This window comes from Narcine bancroftii, chromosome 1 (genome assembly GCF_036971445.1).
Source record: "Narcine bancroftii isolate sNarBan1 chromosome 1, sNarBan1.hap1, whole genome shotgun sequence".
Classification (NCBI taxonomy): Eukaryota; Metazoa; Chordata; class Chondrichthyes; order Torpediniformes; family Narcinidae; genus Narcine; species Narcine bancroftii.
The window spans coordinates 20,210,316-20,233,421 of NC_091469.1; the positions used below are offsets into that span (position 1 = coordinate 20,210,316).

At 41.1% G+C, this 23,106-nt stretch overlaps 1 long non-coding RNA gene across 2 annotated transcripts in view; it reads left to right on the plus strand.

The window, feature by feature from the left end:
* Nucleotides 1-10,495, plus strand: part of LOC138755469 (uncharacterized) — a 60,319-nt gene extending 49,824 nt beyond the window's left edge. For both annotated transcript variants that reach the window (XR_011352319.1, XR_011352322.1), the window contains one exon: nt 8,800-10,495. This is a non-coding gene — a long non-coding RNA (uncharacterized lncRNA). The remainder of the gene's footprint in view (nt 1-8,799) is intronic.
* The last annotated feature ends 12,611 nt before the right edge of the window (nt 10,496-23,106 follow it).

Here is a 23,106-nt window from a genome sequence, read left to right on the forward strand (position 1 = left end):
AAGATCTCTTAGTGTACATATTAGTTTATTAAAGCTGTCTTATAGGACCTGCTGAGCTTCTCTGGGTTTTTGAGTTTTTACGTCCAATGCATTTGTCCATATAATATCCAAAATAGAAGAAAGGCTTTGAGTTAGCTTGCAGTAGCTGGAGGCTAAATTTCACAATCGCCTCGAAAATAATTCAGAAATTTGTTTAAAAACAAAACAAATAAAATCTGTAATTTTCCAGTAAACAGACTGAATAGAAGATTAGTGCCTGTTCAGTGACATTAATTTTCGTGGGCTATTATCATGTTTAAGTTTCCCAAAGACCTGTACCCACCACTGACTTTACGGAACAAATACTCCAAGGTTTACAGTTTCAAAGAAAAAAGGGGGACAATTAATGATTATTGGAAATGCAATCATTCAAATGGCAACTACACTGAGATGTATCATCACTGTTGATGGCAAAATCCAAACTTGACCAAGTGCCAGGAGCCGCAGTTATTTAGATGATGCGGTTTATATTCAGGCAACGGAGTGTCCTGGTGCCAAAGGCATTTCCTCATGTTTATTCACCAAGAGGCAGAACCGAAGAGCAGTGTTCCCCATTCCCAACATACTCTTGTCCCTCACAGAAGGTGGATTGGAAACATCCCATTCAGTCAATACATTCCAGAACGCTGGTGGCATCTATAATAACTGATATATAATACCAGCGCATCACTGGTACGGAGGAATCACATGGTTCTCAATTCCCTTAGAATTAAGTAAAGGTAAAACACTTGCACCTCGGACAGTGGTAATGGCCAGAAATATTGATTCACGGCAGATGGTGACACATTTAGTCCGAGTTAACAACTTTCCTCATTTCCATTTCTGCCGTTGACAATGCGAGGGCCCCACAATTTTGCAGGGAATGTCACCATGCAGAAAGGTGGCTGGGAGATGCATAAGCTCACTGTGCCCTCTTGCCACTGACTAGCTCGCACTTGAGCATGTAGATTGACTGAGCGGGTTGTAGCAGCTGGTGTCCGGGGAACCCCGCGCTGACCAGTCATGACTCCACCCAATGGAAAAATTGGTCCCATTGATTTGGCTCCAAAGCAACTGAATTTATTATTTTGTGGCAGAAATAATAGGAAATCCAGACTTGTTCTCGTTCTGCAGATGCTGCTTGACCTGCGGAGCATTTCTAACATCTACAGGTATTTTTTTTTTTTAATTTGGTTTCTATTGAAGGTTGAGGCACATTCTGCAGATTCGCTCAATAAATTATAGTTTATCAAGAAATAATGCTACCTTGATGTAGAATGATGCAATTAAAATAAATATGCTTTTGTAGCAGGTGCACATGCGGCATTGCGAACCGCCACCGTCAGTTCACAGACTTAACTGACACATCGCGGGCTAGCAGTGTTGGGCAGCAAAGAACAGCGAGTGGATCAGATGAAGCCCCTGCTTAAATGGGCGTGGTGCTAATGGCTCATAGCTTTAACCGCTGTTCATTAACGAGCTCATTAACAGGCAGGGAATAAATGGTCTCTGTACATCTGCAATAAACCAGTTGACTACCTTTGTGTGTGTTTGCCTTCATTTAGTAGCATCGACTGTAGTAGCTGCTACAAATTGGTGACCCTGAAGTTAAGATTCAATTAATTTGATTCATTATGGAAAAAGAGGAAATTTCAACTGCAGCAACAACGCCCGCCACCATGGCAGTTGGGCTTCATTTGCCTCCTTTCTGGACACATCAGCCTTGAATTGGGTTTCTTCAAGCTGAAACCCAGTTTCGTCTTCGGGGTACAATGGCGGAAGACACAAAATTTTGGCATGTCATGAGTACATTGGACGTGGCCACTGCGTCACGAGTAAGCAAATTTATTGCTCATCTTCCGGCAGAAGACCAGTACACTAGGTTCCGCCAGTTTCTTCTTGACACATTGGAACTTACTAGGCATGAGTGTGGCATGCGTCTTTTGTACATGGAAGGCCTAGGTGACAAGAATCCATCAGACCTGATGAATGAGATGCTGGCATCGTCAGATGGTCATTCCCATTGTCTGCTTTTTGAAACCTTATTTCTGTCAAAACTTCCAGCTCACGTTGCCATACCCATTGGTAACATGGATTTCTGCTGTCCCCATGACGTGGCTCGAGAGGCTGACAGGCTCTATCGTACTCCTACACAAGAGTCTGCCCGAATACATCCAGTTTTTGCAGCAGAAGCATCTCCTGCATCCTATCAGCCTCCTGTATCTCAGTCCAATCCAAGAAAGATGAACATGTTGATGTACGTCGAGAGTGGTGTTTTTACCATTGCTGCTGGGGAAAAAAATGCCCATAAGTGCGTCCAGCCATGCATCTACTACAAAAAGAAGTCGGGAAATTAGAGAGCCATCTGCCAGTAGTGGCCTTGGCAGCTGGTATATATACAGGCCTATTGTATCTTCAGGACGATGCAGGTTAGCGCAAATTCTTTGTAGACACAGATGCTGAACTTAGTTTGCTCCTGCTGACCTATTTTGAAAGGACGCATTAAAAATGCCACTTGATCCTGCGAGCAGCGAATGGAACTGCCATTCCAAGTTTCACCACTAGAGTCACAATAGCAATAGGTGGAACCACGTTCCATTGGAATTGTGTTCTCGCTTCTGTCACTCAACCCATTTTGGGTGCAGATATTTTATGTTCCCACGACTTGTTGGTAGATGTAAAATGCAGAAAATTAGACTTATCCACTGGCGAGCATCAAAGGGAGAGTTTCACAGCTCAGAATACATACATTACACAAGGATGCATATACTGCTCTACTCAACGAATTTCCCCATATTCTCACCCCTAACTTCAATGCCTCAAGAACAGCCCATGGTGTGTCTCATTACAGACACATCAGGCCCACGATCCATGCCAGGGCTCGTCGTCTGGTGCCTAATAAATTGCAGCAAGCAAAGGCAGAATTTAAAGCAATGGAAGAAATGGGTATCATCTGACACTCAAACAGCCCTTGGGCCTCACCTTTGTATATGGTACCCAAGAAGACAGACGGATGGATACCCTGCGGCGACTACCGTAGGCTTAATGATGTCACTACACCTGACAGATACCCAACTCCACACATACAGGATTTCATCACCCATTTGCATCATTGTTGCATATTTTCAAAGATTGATTTGGTTAAGGTATATCATCAGATACCGATTCATGAGAATGATATTCCCAAGACAGTAATTATTATGCCGTTTGGTCTTTTTGAATTCTTCAGAATACCATTTGGCTTAAAGAATGCTGCGCAAACTTTTTAGCAGCTTATGGACGCTCTAGGCAGAGATTTAGACTTTGCGTATATTTACTTGGGAGACATCCTTGTAGCAAGTCAAAATGAGCAAAATCACCGCCTGCATTTGTGCCGCCATTTCCAACAGCTCCAAGACTTTGGTCTGACAATTAACATTGACAAATGTCAATTTGGCAAGTCAACCATAGAATTCTTAGGGCATAAGATAACAGCAGATGGCATATCTCTGCTATCAGGCAAGGTAGACGACATCTGTACATCCTCCAGACCTGTCACCGTCAAAGGGCTACAGAAGTTTTTGGGAATGATAAATTTTTATCACAGATTTATTCCTGGGATTGCTGACATCCTCTGACCCCTGTTTGACATCATCTCTGCTCCAAACAAAAACATTACCTGGACCTCAGAGGCAGTGGCCGCATTTATGTCTGGCAAAGAGGCATTAGCCAAAGCAACAATGCTTGAGCATCCAAATCCTGAAGCTGCTTTGACGCTTAGCACAGATGCTTCAGGAACAGCTGTAGGTGCAGTTCTGGAACAATACGTCAATGGCCATTATCAGCCCCTTGCCTTCTTTAGTCATCATCTAAGACCAGCGGAAATGAAGTACTGCACCTTTGATCAAGAACGGTTAGACTTTTATCTGGCTATAAGGCACTTTCATTATATCTTGGAACGTCAATATTTCACCATATTCACAGTCCATAAACCGTTCATTTTTGCCTTTAGCAAAGTCACAGATCCTTGGTCGGCAAGACAACGATATTTGTCCTACATTTCGGAATTTACTATGGACATACGTCATATTTTGGGAAAGGACAATCTGGTCACAGATGTGCTCTCTAGATCATGTGTGTGTGCCATATTCAAGGTGGAGTCAACATTGCTGAACTGGCTGTGGCACAATCTGTGGATCTGGATATACAGGCATACAGTATAGCTATTACTGGACTTGACATTCAACAAGTGGCACCACAACAAAGTAGCCCAGAACTCCTTTGTGATGTATCATTGGGCTATCCTCGACCATTGGCCCCATTATCTTGGAGATGGCATCTTTTTGATGACATTCACAATCTATCACACCCATCCATTAGGACTTCATGGGCTGAAAAAGGACGTCGCGCAATGGGCACGAACATGTATATTCTGCCAATCTGAGAAAATTCAATACCACACCAAGGCACCCTTGCAGCCTTTCCCAATAATACGCAGAAGATTTGAGCATGTGCATGTGGATCTGGTTGGACCATTACCAGTATCACAAGACATGAGGTATATTCTCATGGTAGTAGACTGCTTCACACACTGGCCAGAGGCCATTCCATTACCAGTCAGTGATAATGAGGCATGTGCTAGAGCATTCATCTTAAGTTGGATTGCTAGATTTGGAGTGCCTACACACATAACTTTGGACCATGGACCACAGTTCACTTCAGCGTTATGGGTTTCCTTGGCTTGTTTTTATGGTACACAGTTGCACCACACTACTGTGTACCATCCGTAGTCCAATGGCCTGGTGGAACGTTTCCATTGACAACTTAAATCTTCACTGAAGGCCTGACTCACCAGCCCCAAGTGGGTCGATTAACTACCTAGGGTTCTGCTAGGAGTACTAACAGCTCCAAAAGAAGATCTGTCTGCAGAAATGATGTATGGTGCGGCCCTTATGGTTCCAGGAGATATTCACTTCACCAGCAATTCAGACATGGACATCCTGCAACAACTCAAGGGTATTTCTAACAGCAAACCATCCTCTACCAACTTGCATGGCAAACCTAGGCAACAAGTGCCCCAATCACTATTAAACACTGAATTTGTATTCGTACGAAGACAGGTTCAAGGGACACGTTACGAAAACCCTAAAAAAGACCATTTCCTGTGATTAAGAGAGATGGAGTGGTATATACATTAGACATCAGAGGGCATCTGCAGCTATTCAGTGTGGACAGACTTAAACCTGCCCATACGGACCCTACTTCACCAGTTCAGTACCCTCAACCCAGGTGACGTGGGCATCTGCCTAAGTCAATCGTATCTGGCATCTTAAGTTACAGTGACTATTCTGGGGGGGGGGTGGGGGGTGATGTAGCGGGCGCACAGTGTGGTATTGTGAACCGCCACTGTCAGTTCACAGACTTACCTGACACATCACGGGCTAGCAGTGCTGGGCGCTAAAGTACAGCGAGTGGATCAGATGAAGCCCCTGCCTAAAGGGGCGGGGTGCGAATGGCTCATAGCTTTAACTGCTGTTCACTAATGAGCTCATTAACAGGCAGGGAATAAAAGGTCTGTGTATGTCTGCAATAAACCAGTCTTGTGTTGACTACTTTTGTGTGTGTTTGCCTTCATTTAGCAGCATCTACTGTAGTAGCCGCTACACTTTTTAAAATTAATTTAAGAACAGATGTATAAAGTGCTGGTTATTACTTAATCAAAACTCAGGATAAAGGGAGTAATCTAATGCTTACAAAAACAATACTGATGACAGAAGAATTCTCTTCATGATGAAGAAAAATTCCCAAACGCCTATCCTACAGATCAGTAACACTCTTCAGGAGGCAGGCATGATAGGCCAATAATTACTGTCTACAGAAGACTTCGTGATGCAAGATGCAGACCACTAGTTAGCCACAGAAACAGGATGGCTAGATTACAGTTTGCTAAAAAGTATTTAAAAGAGCCTGCAGAATTCTGGAAAAAAGATCCTTGTGCACAGATGAGACCATGTATCAGAGTGATGGCAAGAGCAATGTGTGAAGGTGTAAAGGAACTGTCCAAGATCCAAAGCATACCACCTCATCTGTGAAACATGATGGTGGAGGTGTTATGGCCTGGGCATGTATGGCTGTCACAGGTACTGGTGCACTTATCTTTATTGATGATGTAGTTGTTGATGACAGGGCCAAAATGAATTCTGAGATGTATAGAAACATCTATTCAAGTTTGAGCAAATGCCTCCAAACTCATTGGACGGCACATCATCCTACAGCAAGACAATGATACCAAACATACTACTAAAGCAACAAAGGAGTTTTTCAAAGTTAAAAACTGGAAAATTCTTGAATGGCCAAGTCAATCACCCGATCTAAATCCAGTTGAGTATCCTTCCATACACTGAAGAGCAAACTCAAGGGGACAAGTCCCCAAAACAAACAGGTGCTGAAAATGGCTGCAGTAGATACCTGGCAGAGCATCACTAGAGAAGATACTCAGCACTTGATGATGTCTATGAATCAGACTTCAAGCAGTCATTGCATCCAAGGGACATGCAACAAAGTACTGAACATGACAACTTTAATAAACATACTACTCCTATGTCCTAAATATTATGGTGCCCTGTAATGAGGGGATTATGTATAAAAAGTGCTGTAATTTCTACATTGTCAAACCAAAAAGTACACAAATAATCTTGAATAAAATCTGGATGTGCATTTTAATCACATGTGAATTTTTGCTTTGCACTTGGGCAAATAAAGAAAAAGTGTATTTGTCATAAACATTATGGAGGGCACTGTACCACCTTCATTGTTGCTGGTGTAATTCCTGGAATTCTGCAACTAATAATACAGTGGGAGCACCTACAGTAAAAGGACCACAATGGCTCAAGAAGGAATCTCTTCACCACCTTCCCAAAGACAATTAGGTAAAGACAATTAATGATGGTCTTGCCAAGGGTGTTCAGATTTCAAAAACAGAACTTGAAATTGATAAGGAGGTCCTACACTCTTTGCTTCTTCCTTGAATTCAGATGCAAACAGTCTTCCTTCCTCATCCCTCGCTCTGCCTGGGTGAACAGGTTCTCAACTTTGTTTCTTACTTCCTTTCAATAAAAGATCTTGTTATGGGAACCCATCTAAGTGAAAGCTTTTCCTGTCTTTCAATTTTACCAGGTCTATTCAATGCCACAAATGATGTCACTCTCACCTCTAGATTGCAGCTCTGGACAATATTTATATCATACTTTGATGAGGTCAGCTCTGGAATCAATCTCTTTTATTCTTCTGTCTTTCTTTGCATTCTAACATATGCCGATCTTTAAATTTTCCCAATTCCAATAAAAACTTGTTCAACTTTAACTCTGCTTCTTCACTCCCCATATGCTGCCTGACCTGTTGAGTATTTCTGTGTTTTTCTTTGGTTTCAGAATTTGCAGAATCATTGCTAATGTTTTAATATTAAGTGTATCATAAAATTTGTATTTGATGATAAATATTGGTTAGAGCACAAAAAGGAATTCCCATGGCTCTCCTTCATATTATGCCGTGGAATCTTTTTATATTAATCTTATTTAGAAATGTATCTGTGCATATTGAAAAGATCTGTCCTTGAATACATTTATACATTCATATATATGATGAATTCTTTTTACTTTTAATTTTATGGGTAATAAGAAAGTTCTCATTAAGTTCTGGATAATAACCATTACTTTTTTTTCCCAAAAGCTAATGGGTATAACATTTTTGAATATGTTGAATCCTTGGAACAATCTGGGGGCTTTCTTGGTCAGATTTGTAGGTGCTGATCTATAAGTGAGCTGATTATTTTCTTAAAAAAGAGTGAAAAACATTGTTTACGTAACAGAGATTTTAAGTCGCCCTTTGGATCATAAGGAATCTTCTCAGATAAATTTGACCTTACATGGTATTTTGATAGTCTTACACCCCAACACCATGCATTCAGCACTTGGATCACTGTCCAGTATATCTTTCACCAAATCAGCAAGTGTGATTTTTGTCAAGAATAATGATAAAGAATGGATCAGAGGATAAATATCTGGTTTTCCTGGATCACCTTGGATGGAATAATCCAATGGAAGCTGAAGTCATAGAGCGATATGGCACAGTCAGGCCCTTTGATCTGCCATATCCACACTGACCATCATTAAACCATTCACACTCATCCTCCATTCAGCTCATTTTTTTTAACCTCTCATATTCTCCCTCCAGATCCTACCATTCACCTACACACTGGTGTTGTTTAAAGGATGAAAAGCATAAATAAAATGTAGAACAAAACACACAGCTTCTAAATCTATTATAGTATGTGTGCAGATCTGTGTACAAAGTTTCATAAAAGAAAATGGAAGAATTGCCAGTAAGCATACTGTATCTGTGAGATAGGTTAAAATGTCTTGTGTTTTTAATTGCCATGGGGAATGCTTGAAAACATTATTTTGTACAAAATACATTATAAACTAACTAATGTGGTCTAACATGAAATATACTCCAAAATGAATGACCTCAAGTGTAAAGGATCAACTTTACACTTTCAAGTAGAGCCGTCAAAGAATATACATCAATCAGTGGCCTTTCTGTGCCGTTATTGATTCACTTAAGGAAATTATACAAATTATTGCTGATCTCATATCATTTGCATAAAAATAGAAGGTTACTTCTCTGAAATAAATTCTCTTTAACTTTAAAAGTGCTCTTGAATTGCAGAAACAATTTAATTTTATATATATATATATATAGATCAATTGCTAATTTAAAATATTTTTAAAATTCCTTTTCCAGATCTATTTCCTTCAGCAAATGGGTCAAAAAAAGCAGAATTAGAAGAATAAAATAATTGGTAGAAGGTTCTGAGGGGAATTGAGGAAAAAATGTTTTTTCCCCAGATGGTAGTAAAAGTCTGGTACAAAAGAGGTACAAAGAAGAGGTACAAGGACTGCCTAAAGAAATCTCTCGGTGCCTGCCATATTGACCACTGCCAGTGGGCTGATATCGCCTCAAACCGTGCATCTTGGCGCCTCACAGTTCGGCGGGCTGCAACCTCCTTTGAAGAAGACCGCAGAGCCCACCTCACTGACAAAAGACAAAGGAGGAAAAACCCAACACCCAACCCCAACCCACCAATTTTCCCTTGCAACCGCTGCAACCGTGTCTACCTGTCCCGCATCGGACTTGTCAGCCACGAACGAGCCTGCAGCCGACGTGGACATTTACCCCTCCATAAATCTTCGTCTGCGACGCCAAGCCAAAGAGAGAGAGAGGAGTAAAAGTCTGGAACTCACTGCCCAAATCGGTGCAAACCTATTCTACTTCTTTGGGTCCTTCGACCCTGCTCCTCGTTCATTAGAAGCTTTCTCCTGCAATCTACTGCAAGCAACAAAAAAAAAAGGAGGGAATTCAAAGCCAAAAACATTGAAAACAGCTCTCGGGAACTCTCTCCAATGTTCTCAAATCCTGTCAGGACATAATAATAAACATATATGTGTTGACTGTTCATTCTTGATGAAGGCCCAGAAACTGCTGACATATCAGTCAGGTCTTGTTACACTGAGGCCATGCTTTCTTCTATGTATTGATTTAGCTGCTGTCTGTTGGAGCAGAAATGAAAGGGCACAAACATAAGCCTGAATTCCCATTCCCATTAAAGGGCTTTGGATAAATGCATGTGCCTAGGTGTGAGGTGAAAACTGACTAAGTTCCTTCAGAAACATTACACTGTTGGCATTCATTCTCTAACCTCACACATGATACATTGAGGAGGAGATTAATATATCCTCAGCTGGTTCCAGGGTTCTGCTACAATGGGTCTGGATCCATTGCATAAACTGTCTTTAATTTGGTACTAATTGGTGTTAAATTTGCAACAATTCTAAAGTTTGAGTGGTTGCTTTCAGTGATATCTGTTTCATACCAAATCAATCAAAGAAGCCGCTGAATATTTTTTTGGAAATTATCAAAGATTCTGATATTCTTCTGCTGTTGGGACTTTAAAAATAAGAAGATAACTGCAATTACTGGATATCTTAAATAAAAAGAACAAATGTGGTTTAGGGAGTATCCGCAGAGAGAGAAAAAAATAAAGGTAACGTTTGAAGCCAATGATCTTTCATCGGGACATCGCGAATGCTCGGTTTTTGTTTTCATAACTGAGAGACACAGTATGGAAGAGGGAGATTATTCAAAATCCAAGCAACTTCTGACATGGTTCAACAGTTAATGCTTTACAGCTGCAGAGACCTGGGTTTGAACCTGACCTCCAGTGCTGCATGTTACTGCATTTCCTTCCACATCACAAAGACATGCTGGTCGGTTATTTGGCTTCTGCAAATTACTCTTTCATATAGTGGTAAAAGAATCAGCAGGGACCTGAAGGGCATGCATATGTTGCAGAGATAAAGGGAAATAAGGAGAGAGGGGAATTGGACAGCTTTCCACCAGTTCTGTATCATTAAATGTACAAGATATCTTGGAATGTGAACCTTTGCAAGCTACCATATTTTTAGCTTTGAAAGTCATTCCCATTTATTATCTATCTTTGTCCATATGTCTGCTTCAACCACTTCAAATACTTCCACTGTATATTCGCCTGGTTCCCCATCCATTCCTCTACAAGTATCATTTTCTATTTCTCTTGGTGCAGCTCAGCCCTCTAGATTTTACTCTCCTTTCAGTGTCCCATTTGACACAGTGTTAGCATGCACTACCAAGAACAATAGATTTCATTAGCCAATCTACTGAAGCTTTCAGGTAATAAAAGCTAAAATATAATTTCCTAAGTGTAGCCGACAGCGATAATAATTTTAGATCAGAGAACCTTGTTCAATAAATAACTTTTCCACTTTGATTTAATGATCAAACTGAATTAGCACAAGAGCAGTTAATCATCATGGACAATCCATACAAATTTTGCATCGTTGGTTCAGTCTTCTTTCACTTATTTCCCTTCACTGAAGCCACACCAGGTTTAGATGGCTGAGAGAAGATGATTATTTACAATCATTCATCAACTTTCAGTCTGCTGAGATTTTGCAAAACCTGCTGATATTCTTTTGTGTGGGGATCTCTTTACCTGCATCAAGATGGCGAATTGCCTCCATGTCTCATACTTTGGTGGCAATTATAGTCTGCAATGTCGGCAATGATGCAGAGAAACATAAAGGCCAATTTTGAAATGCAAATTTTGAATAATTGAACATTTTTGTTCATTAACATTTTGGCTAACTGATAGGAGTGCCGTTGCTAGTTAAGAAATTTTATGATCTTAAATAGGATGGTCAAGAAAGAATAATCAATCATTATCCATCATAATAGTTGCATTTTCTGTAATAAAGGGATTTTAGGACTTGACGTTAACCAGTTTAAAATGATCAACTTGTTCAACAGCACGATCTCAGCATCTGCTTCTAAGATACTGAAAAATAGCCAGCAATTCAAATTACACAAAAGAAGTTGCACCATTTTTTCATTAGGTACCTGTTGTAAATAAAGCAAACTGTGTCTGCTCAGTTCAACACTGGAACATTTGTATTAACAACAGCTGGTGGTCACATGCTATTCCTAAAGGGACACACATACACACACACACACACACACACACACACACACACACACACACACACACACACACACACACACACACACACACACACACACACACAAGCAAAATGTGTTATAAACTGCATTCTTGCATTCAGCTGAAATAGGAAACACCGTCCATTTATATTGAAGGGGTTACAAATCACCTCACACTTCAAACGCTGAACTTCCATTAATCAAAAACAACATTTAACATTATGAGTGAAGTCACACCTCTTGTATTATGTTAACAGTTGGTGTCACTATTCCAACACAGTTCCTCCACAGTAGATAGTATCATCAGATTCATCATCATCCATGCTTCACTCAGCTGGGAACTTTTTATTTTTACTTCTAAGAATAATTTTCATGCATTTCCATGAATGCATGGTTAGATAAATCTTAAACATGATTTTTACCTTGTGTTATATTCAATTCCTTGGACTTTTTTTAAATTTCACAGGCTGCACTATCAGATACTAGTTTCACAAATCTACTACATGCATTAATCAATACTGCTGTAGTATATCAGTATTTTAATCTGGTAAATTCCATTCATTGTGTAATGCATGCTTTGATTCATTACAATTACACAGAAGTGCTGGAGAAGGTCACGCCTCATCTGGATGCTTTTGAATGGAGTGTGTCCTGTTCAGTTTCTACAGCACTTTTGTACTGCACTAGAACCCGGCATATCCGGATTATCTTATTTACCTTGATATATTTGTGGCACTGTCACAAATGCAATTAGGGTGTGGGAGAAGTTGACATTGATCATCAAAGTTTTTCTGGTCATGAACATGATCAGTCAAAGATAATAAGAACCTTTACACAATTACTTATAGGTAAATGTGCAAAAATTGCCAGTAAGTTGCTGCCAAGTTGTCCAGGTTTCCATCGATTTCCAAATTTAAATCATACAAATTCATGTGATTACATGTGACTGGATTCCAATAGCCACCTCCTGGAATCTATGCTCTAACTTTTAACACATTAGCTGTTCCACCATCAAGGTGAGTCTGTTGTCAAAAGGCAAAGGAGGAAAAACCCAACACCCAACCCCAACCAACCAATTTTCCCCTGCAACCGCTGCAACCGTGTCTGCCTGTCCTGCATCGGACTTGTCAGCCACAAACGAGCCTGCAGCTGACGTGGACATTACCCCTCCATAAATCTTCATCCGCGAAGCCAAGCCAAAGAAAAAAAAGAAAAATGTAACATAAATGTAACATCTCCCTCAACAACAAAGAGAAGGTGATATTTTGATTGAGGGAAAAATATCAGTCAGAAGGCCAGGGATATTTTTACTGCTATTTGTTGACAGTAACATGAAACCTTTCAGCCACAATTGTGAGGCAAGATGTCCCAAACTGGATTTCAGGCTCAAATAACTCTAGGAGAATTTGTTTCTATTCTTCTGGCTTACAGCATTACAGCTGAGACAAGGCTAACTTTAATATCTTTAACCGATAATAAAGTGCTTACAGGACAAGTTTAGGATTTGTATTATAGAATAACAATAACAAAATAAAATGGTGGGGTTACCAGAGCTATTCTAATGGCAGTGCTGCTGCTGGGAAAGACCTAGGAGAGCGGAGACACAATGCTGCTCTAAAGGGTTCACCCACCCAGTCCTAATGCCAGCGGCTCCAGACAGTCATTACACTGTTAGAAGAGCTGACTGCACCGTCGCACTGCACCAGAAACTAGAAGAACACCTCCCACTGAGAAGGAGAAATAAAGAAGATGGCCCTACAGTGTGGTGACCACGGCAGCGATTCAGCAAGGAGCTTAGCAGCAGAGGGACCCTCACAGGCTGCGGGTGACTTGCAGTCAGGGGATGAACATGGGCTGCTGGACATTGGAACCAAGTATTGGAGCCAGAATTTGAAAGGGTGCTGAGGCCAAGAAAGGCTCCCAAAAAGTCTCAGGTGTTGAAGGCTTCCTGATTGTGTTGGAGGTTTGGTTCTGGAGCCCCAGGTTACTGCTGAATCGAACAAGAGTCTGTGTGGCTGCAGAAGCTGTGGGACAACTGAAGGCAAATCTAAGGACACTCAATAACTCTGAATGGACTCTCTTTTGTTTTCTTTCTTACTGTCAGGTGTGTCGGGCGACACTGATGGCACTCTTTGTATTAAGGCAAGCAGAAAGCAATTTTGTGTAATATTACATGTTCTGCACTATTACATGACAATAAAGGAACCTTGAATCTTGAGCTTGACAGAAGACCCTGATCAATTTCTTCTACCTGCTGTTATCCAATCAGTCACCATCTCCTAGATGAGTTTCATAATCTTATAAATATTTCCCTCTCAGGTATCATTCCAAGACTTTTTCAGGCATCACATTCCATATAACTCTCTCCATATTTTTCCCTTTGTTTCCAGTGGTTCTTCAGCCAAATTTCTTTAATTTGTGCTCTCTAGTTACTAGGCATCGGCCATTGGAAACAGCTCCTTTCTATTTGTGCTGCCAAAGCCCATCATGATCGTGAACACCTTAACTGAATTTCCTTTTAATCTTCTTTGCTCTGCAATGAACAAATCCAGCAGCTGCAGTCTCTCTTCTCAAATATAATTTCTGTCCCTGTGCCCATCCTTGCATTTTCAACATCACCTTGAAAGCCTCAGCATCCCTTTTATCATAGTTGGCCACAACACTCCAACTTGAATCCAATCAGTGTTTTACAGGCATTTTGCATAATTTCATTGCTTTTGAACTTCATGACTTTCAATAGAGTAATTGCTTCTATATTTTTTTTCTTTTTTTAAAACAACCTTCTCACCTAGCCCATTACCTTCATAGATCATTGCAACTGCCCTTCCTGGCTTCCTTTTAACCTTACACCATTTAACATTGCACTATTTAATTTCCATTACTTTTCCCAAAATTATCAAGTTCACTGTTCTGTACATTTTAGGCTTTATGGATCACACAACTATCCAAATTACCAATACCAGGAGACAATTATTAGCCTCCTTGTTTGCTACATCTTTGATTTTCACATAATCTGGAATTATCCCTCTTGTCAACAATAAATATGAAATGTATAAGAGTTTATTATCATATCAATAAGTGTAATATACAGATGCGTTGAAATTCTTACTTGCTACAGACACACCAAGGAATAAAATACATCAACAATAATAGAACAGTATGTTTCCAATTATCCAAAATGCTCGGGACCACATGTGTATGGTTTAATTCCATTTTTCAGGTAACTGAGAAAGGGCTTTAAACAGCCCAGTAGCATCAGCAGAATACTTTTATCGGCTATCGCCGATCCCCGACGCCTCCCCACTGCCATTGCAGAACCTGCCCAAGAGCCTGAGGCCCCCGCTCAATCCCAGACACCCTCCCCACTGCCATCACCGAACCTGCCTCTGACAACCCCACCCCCAGTCTGACACTGCCACCCCTCTGGTCCAATGCTGCTACCATCACCCGTCCCCGAGTCCAACAGTGCCAAAAAATCTGTGCTACCCCCCTTCCGTGGTTACCCTAATACTCCACAATTAGATTTGCTGCGATGCTGACTATGGGGACAGTGGAGAACCAAGTACAGTGGAGGGTAAAAAAAAGAAACGGAAAGAGAGAGGGGAGGAAGCTACCTAAAACTAGGATAATCTCCCCATGTGCTGCCTGACCCACCGACTTCCTCCAGTCGCTCACTGATGTTACTAACCTGGCTCTAACAATGCGTCAGAGCCCCACATGAGCAGGTCGGGTGAATTTTTTTTCAACTTGTGATGCCATGTTGCCGCCAAAAATAAATGTTGGATAACTGAGAATTTTGGTGAAGTGGTTTTCCAATAATCAGAGATGTACTTGTATAAATAAAATTACCAGAATATACCAAACAATGAAAAGTGAGATAATAAATATAAAAGGAGAAAAGGAAATATTCACTGTTGCAGTTACAACAAAATATGTTTCAATGGTACTGACATGTTGTTTACTAGTTAAGGTTGAATGGGGAGACTCAAGAGGCTGATTGCAGTGGAAAAACAAACTGTTCTTAAACCTAGATGTGCTAGACTTCAGGATCTGTACCCCCCCCCACCCAAAATGCAATTGATCTGAATCTTGCAAATTGGTGGAGAAAGCTTGATGATGTTATCCTGAAGTTTGAGTCTAACTATACATACCAATATTCTTTCATTTCTGCCCCTTAGCTAAAAGACTCTTGGGTCTTTTATGTAACAAAATTATAGATGGGCTGATTATTAAAGGAAAATCTCTTTACATTTTAAGATTCCGGACAGTTGGATTTTGTAGGACACTAAGATGAATTAACATCCTGTTTACAGTTACTGAAAAAGTTTGGGCTGATAAAACTTCTTGTGAGTTGCGATGTAAATTAATCAACTTTTTCTACTGATGAAAAAGCACAGGGCCAGTGTTGTCATGATAATGAATATGTATGAGATGTACCGGAAGTCACGTGGTAGGAGAGAGAGATAAGAGCACAAGCAGGAGAACAAAGGAAACGGGAAAATAAAAAGACTACGGAGAAGTTTACCTAATAAACTTGTGTTTAATGTTTTATTAACTTCACATTTCGGGCCACAAATGTGACATTGGCGACGAGGATGGAAGAAGCTTGAAGAAAATTAAAGACTAAACAAGATTACAGAGGATTACACACAACTTCAAGGTGATAAGAATTTTCTCTGTGACTCAGTACTTTTGGGGCTGGAATATTTCCTCATGGCTGGTGCAGACAGTGACTTTCTAACACATAGTGGAATTGCTCATTTTGACCCAACGGGTGATGCAAGCACTGTAAGTGTGAAGTGGAAGGCATGGCTGGAAGAATTTGAATCCTACGCCAACAGTCGTGGCCTATTTCTAGATACCGGAACAGTTGAACAAAAAGTGCAGAGAAGGGCGTTACTTCTTTTCACTGCTGGACCTGCAGTTCAGGCAACATTTAAGACACTTTTGAATACTGGAAGAAAGGATGAGTACCCGAAAGCGGTAGATGCATTAAATGCACACTATGTAGTGACACCGAATGCTACATTTCAACACCATTTGTTTCGGAGAACGAGACAAGAAGATGGCCAGACAATTGCTCAGTACGTGACGAGACTATGCCAGCTAGCTGTTGGATGCAATTACATGCCAGCTGATTTGGACAACCAATTATTGGATCAAGTTGTACAGCACTGCAGATCAGATAAACTCAGAAGACGTCTACTGGAAAGAGGGAGTGAGTTGGAACTCACCGATGCTTTAACCATTGCTGCTGCATTAGAGGCTGTTGAAGGGCAATTTCATACCACGACCCTGAAAGACAACTCAAGCCAGCAAATTAAGAGGCTCTCACATCGCCATAATCAGCCAAGATATTCGTCGACACATGATGTGGAGTGTTATCGAGGTCACTTTGGAAAAGACTCATATTGCCCGGCCAAAGGCAAAGTTTGCAGAAAGTGTGGAGGTAAGGACCACTTTGCAAAGAAGTGCAAAAGCAAGTCCAATGCAGACCAGAAGAGGAAGAGTACAACTTCCAAAGGCAAAGCCTGGGGGAAAGGAAAGTATCCTGGAAAGAAAGATACCATTCGCCAGATAGACGGTTACGATGATGATACCCAGGAGGAACAGAGTTGTTACCAATTTACGTTGAATGAAGTACATCATGAGAAAGTCCCAGTGATCAGTGACAGTGGAGTGACAGTGCAGGTCATTGGAGACTCAGGCAGTGACAGTAATGTGATTGATCGACATTTATGGGAGAAGTTGAAAAGGAAAAAGATCATCTGTACCTCAAAGAAGTGTTCCAAGAAACTGTATCCATACACAGCAACCAAGCCATTGCAGACCATTGGATGTTTTACTGCAACTGTTGAAGCTGGAGATAAGTACACCGAAGCAGAGTTTATGGTCATAGAAGAGAGGGGAGAACCATTGCTGAGTAGAAGCACAGCGCAAGACCTGGCAATACTTCATATTGGAGCTTGTGTCAATTCAATTCAGTCATACGAGGATATGAAGCAAGAATTCCCCGCAGTCTTCCAAGGAGTAGGAAAGCTGAAAGGTCGACAATTGAAGCTAGCGGTAGATGAAACGGTCAAACCCAAGGCACAACCAATGCGCCGAACTCCGTTTGGACTTCGTAGGAAAGTCGAAGCCAAAATTAAAGAATTGATCGAACAAGACATTATTGAACCGGTGGAACATTCGACACAATGGGTCAGTCCCGTAGTGATTGTGCCCAAACCAAAAGGTGACATAAGACTATGTGTTGACATGAGAATGGCCAATGAAGCTGTAATTAGAGAACGACACCCTATACCAACGGTGGAGGAAATACTTCAAGAACTAACTACCAGCAAGGTATTCTCAAAAATTGATCTGAAATGGGGCTATCATCAATTAGAGCTGGATCCAGGTTCCCGAGATGTAACTACATTTGTGACTCACTGTGGTTTTTATCGTTACAAGAGACTATCATTTGGAATTAATGCAGCTTCGGAGATCTACCAGTATGAAATCCATCGAGTGATTCAAGGCATTCCTGGAGTTGCCAACATTTCTGACGACATCATAGTCCATACACCAACGAAGGAAGAGCATGACAAACGGTTGAGGCGTGTACTATCTAGACTACAGGAGGCAGGCCTTACCGTGAATGGGAACGAGTGCCAGTTCGGTGTGTCAGAAATGGACTTCATGGGACACAGACTTACACGGAAAGGACTAAACCCTGCAGAGGCCAAGGTGAAAGCTATTGCAGAGGCACGTTCACCTCAGAACGCAACAGAGGTGAGGAGTTTCCTGGGATTGGTCAATTTTTGTGCAAAGTTCATTCCTAATTTCGCTACAGTGGCAGAACCACTAAGGAAACTAACCAGGAAAGGTGTACCATTTCATTTTGGATCTGAGCAGAAGAAAGCGTTCACAGCGCTGAAGCAAAGCCTGACAGATGCAAAAACTCTTGGATATTACGATCCGGCGGTATCAACCAAAGTCATAGCGGATGCCAGCCCGGTTAGTTTAGGAGCCGTGTTGGTCCAGATGCATGATGGAGGACCAAGAATCATTGCCTATGCCAGCAGATCGTTATCAGATGTGGAAAGAAGAAACTCTCAGACAGAGAAAGAAGCACTCGGACTTGTATGGGCCTGTGAGAGGTTCCATGCATATTTATACGGCATTGAATTTGAACTCATCACAGATCATAAGCCATTAGAGGTGATCTATGCACCTAGATCCAAACCATGTGCCAGAATAGAGAGATGGGTACTCAGACTACAACCCTACAAATATAAAGTAATCCACATTGCAGGGAAAGCAAACATTGCTGATCCGCTGTCCAGATTGGTGAAGGATGGATGTCCACAATCCAAGTCAGAATTGGGAACAGAAACAGAGAGCTTTGTACGCTTCGTAGCTATTCAGTCGACACCAAAAGCTGTGACTACGAAGGAGGTCGAGAGAGAATCCGAACGTGATCCAGAACTCACGGAAGTAAGAGAATGCATACAGAGTGGACAATGGGACAAGTGTACTCACAAGGCTTACATTCCCATTAGAGACGAACTTTGTTGCATCGGACAGTGTGTATTAAGAGGTTGCAGATTGGTGGTACCGCAAAGATTGAGACCGAAGATCGTATCCTTAGCGCATGAAGGACACCTAGGTATTGTTGGTACCAAGCAAAACCTCAGAACCAAGGTATGGTGGCCAAGTTGTGATAAAGACGCAGAGAAATTTGTTAAAACTTGTCACGGATGTCAAATCACAAGTAAGAGTAATCCGCCAGAATCGATCCGGAGTACACAACTCCCAACAGGACCATGGATCGACGTAGCTGTTGATTTTCTTGGACCTTTACCGACGGGTGAATCAATTATGGTAGTGATAGATTACTACAGCAGATACTATGAGTACGTGGTGTTGAAGTCCACAACCACTGAAAAAACAATACAAGCATTAGCAGAGATATTCGCAAGATATGGATTACCTGTTACATTATACTCTGACAATGGTCCACAATTCACTTCAGAGACATTTACAGAATACATGAGGACCACAGGTATCCACCATCATAAAGTAACTCCGAAATGGCCGCAAGCCAACGGAGAAGTAGAGAGACAAAATCAGTCCATTGAAAAACGATTGAGGATTGCACACGCAGAAGGACAAAATTGGCGAGAAGCATTGCTATCTTATGTGGCTGTCTATCGAGCAACGCCTCATGCAACCACTGGAAAAAGTCCTGCAGAAGCATTTTTTGGGAGAAAAATCCACACAAAAATGCCAGAAATAAAGGAAATCCGAGAAGACCAGGATATGAGGGACCACGATGCTGAAAAGAAAGGTGCAGCAAAGCTGTACACAGATTCGAAACGTGGAGCCAAGTACTCAGACATCATGCCAGGAGATAATGTTCTAGTGAGGCATGAAACTGGTGGTAAGCTAGACACACCTTATTACCATCAACCCTATACTGTCGTATCCAGAAGTGGCAGTATTGTGACAGTCAAGTCTCCGACTGGAGTCCTGTATAAGAGAAATGTATCAAGTGTAAAAAGGTACCAGTCCAGAGATACATCGAGCGAAGAGGTCGAAAGGCCAATACGAGATGCTGAAACTGAGAGACCTGATGATGTTCCAGAGGCAGTTACCAGCACTCCTGATGAAGTGACTAGAGCGCCAGAAACATGCGAAGCCGTGGCGAGCAGTATTTCCGACGCCGAGAGTGAACAACCGAGAAGCGACGACAATATCGCAGGCAGGCCGAAACGAAACCGGAAAGTGCCCAAACGACACGAAAACTTTGTGCCATAGTTTTAATAAGAACTTTGGGACAGTATTTTAATCTTATATCATAAAGTGCATGTATGAATGCTGTAGGAAGTAAATTTTATGTAGTTGAGTTATAGTATTACCATTAGTTACGATGTTTGTATGTTTCCGAGGGATATTGATAAGTGAAGGTAAAGTTTATTTCTGATTAAAGGAGGGATGTCATGATAATGAATATGCATGAGATGTACCGGAAGTCACGTGGTATGAGAGAGAGATAAGAACACAAGCAAGAGAACAAAGGAAACGGGAGAATAAAAAGCCACTGAGAGGTTTACCTGATAAAACTTGTGTTTAATGTTTTATTAACTTCACATTTCGGGCCACAAATGTGACAAGCGTTTCCAAAATAATACTTCAATCCATGAATTCCATTCATTATTTAAAGTTTTATCTTTTCCTACGTGCATGAGATTTCTTTTTGGAACTTTTCAAGAACACATTAGCCCATTACTGCACACATCTCTGTAGTGTCCGTCACTTTTTTCCCCAGATTCTTGTCATGAAGGGAATGCAGTGAAGACTTACCAGACTGAATCCTGAAGTATAGGGAGATATGGGGCCAACTAGGCCAGACTTCACCAGACTTTAGAACAGAAGAGAATATCATTGAAATAAATCAATTTTTTAACATGGCTAAATGTGCCCGATACAGGGAGGAGTATTTTTTTCCCAGGGTGGGAAATCTGGAAGAAGGGGTAACAGTGACAGGATGCACAGAAATATATTTAAGAAAGGGGTGCAGTGCTGCAGAAGTTCATCGGAGTGCTGGTCCAGCAAGTCTGTAAAAACAAAGGTAAATATAAACAAGCATGGAATTTTAACTAGTGGTGAATTTAACAATGGGCACATATTAAATACAGCCAGGGTCTGCATCATCACCACCCCTCCCCTGCTGAGTGCTATTCTGGACATACAAGGAACCTGGTTCTTCCACAACCGTTGCAGACATCCTCCTTCCTCGTCCTATCATTCGCTCTCAATTGTACAATGCCAAACACAACATGGCAGCCACCAAGGCCAGATTTCACGAGACCTTATTGTCGCCGTTTATTTTGATGCATTGGCCACCCCTGCCATAGGTGCTATTTTGCATAGATATGCTGGTTCCCCCCTCCCCCCACCACCACCACCACCACAGTAACCCTAATGCCCCTTCACGAGACCTTCTTGTCGCCATTTATTTTGATGCATTGGCCACCCCTGCCATAGGTGCTATTTTGCATAGATATGCTGGTTCCCCCCCCCCCTCCCCGCCTCCACAGTTACCCTAATGCCCCTCTATTAGATTTGTTCTGACACTTACTCCGAATACAGGGGATTTTATGGAAGTGGGTGTCGGCGTGGAGAATGGGGAGAGGGGTAGTGGCTGGCAAAGAAAAAAAACAGGATATTTGATCATTTTTGATGAGCTCTGGCACCTAAAACATTAGCACTGCACCCCTGAGAAAGATACTCATGTAGTCCTCCATCACAGAAGACTATGCATAACTAGTAACTGAATAAGTGAAAATAGATAGATTCCTGGAAACAAAAGGCTAAAGGGCTGTGATGGTATGGAGATAATGGATCGGCATGATGGCATTAAATGGTGCAACAAGCTGGAAGAGCTGATTAGCCTGCTCCTTCTCCTTCTTATTCTGTTTCTGTGTTTATCCAGTCACTCTCCCTGGAACATTTAAGAGAACATCACATGAGCTGTACTGTGGATTTAACTCTAATGCTCAAGAAATTCCATAACACTTCAGGATCCCCACTGCCAACCCCACTTGGCTCTTCATTTGTCAGATGTTGGTGCTGCTAATGGAAAAAAACATTTGTTGCCAATTTTTCATTGTCTTTGAAAAGGTAAGCACCACTAATATTAGCTTCTGCACTCATTCAATTTAATTCTTTTATTTGTTTATTGAAAGCAAGAGAGGTACATTTCAAATTAAGCTGTTCTAGACAACTCTCTGTCGATCTAGGGATAAAAAAAATAAACAAGAGTATAATTTATTCAAGGTGCATTATCTCCTATCTCTTTTCCAATTTATCATTCAACATTCTGCATTACTAAATCAGTCGACTATGTTGTGCTCAGTTTCGAAACAAATAAACCTTTTACAATGAATTGGAGAAAAAAGAGATACTTTGAAGCAGTATAAAACAGTATATCCTATCTTTGGCAGAGGTATCTATCTAGCTTAGAGCTCTCATGACAAATCAGTTCAAGATAAATCTCTGATTTTCCTGGTAGATTTTGGTGTTTGGGGGAAGGACACAAACTTAAAAAAAAGCTGTGCAGCAATGTCAGAAAAAAAAACATCTACTGTATTATAATGTTCATAATTTGAATCATTAACTCATTCTTCATAATTCTTATAAAACTGATCCATGGAACACTGATAATATTTAACAGAAATGTATTTAAGAAGTCTCAAAAAATGTTCACTTTGCATCAACAAAAGCAGAGAGTCTGGAGAGCAGGGAAAGTAATCCTGTATGCACAATATTAAAGTGCAACAGAACCTATCGTTACATTTTTCCCTTTATATCTGATTCAACGAATGATGTAACATGTAAAATATTTTTCTCCTAAACAGGAACAGCAGTGCCCCCAAATGCAAAGTAAACCAACTGCATCATATCCGCAATGACACAACAGAGCCCCATGCAGAGCTCTAGAGATTGCATCTCCATTGTGTGTAGAGTGAG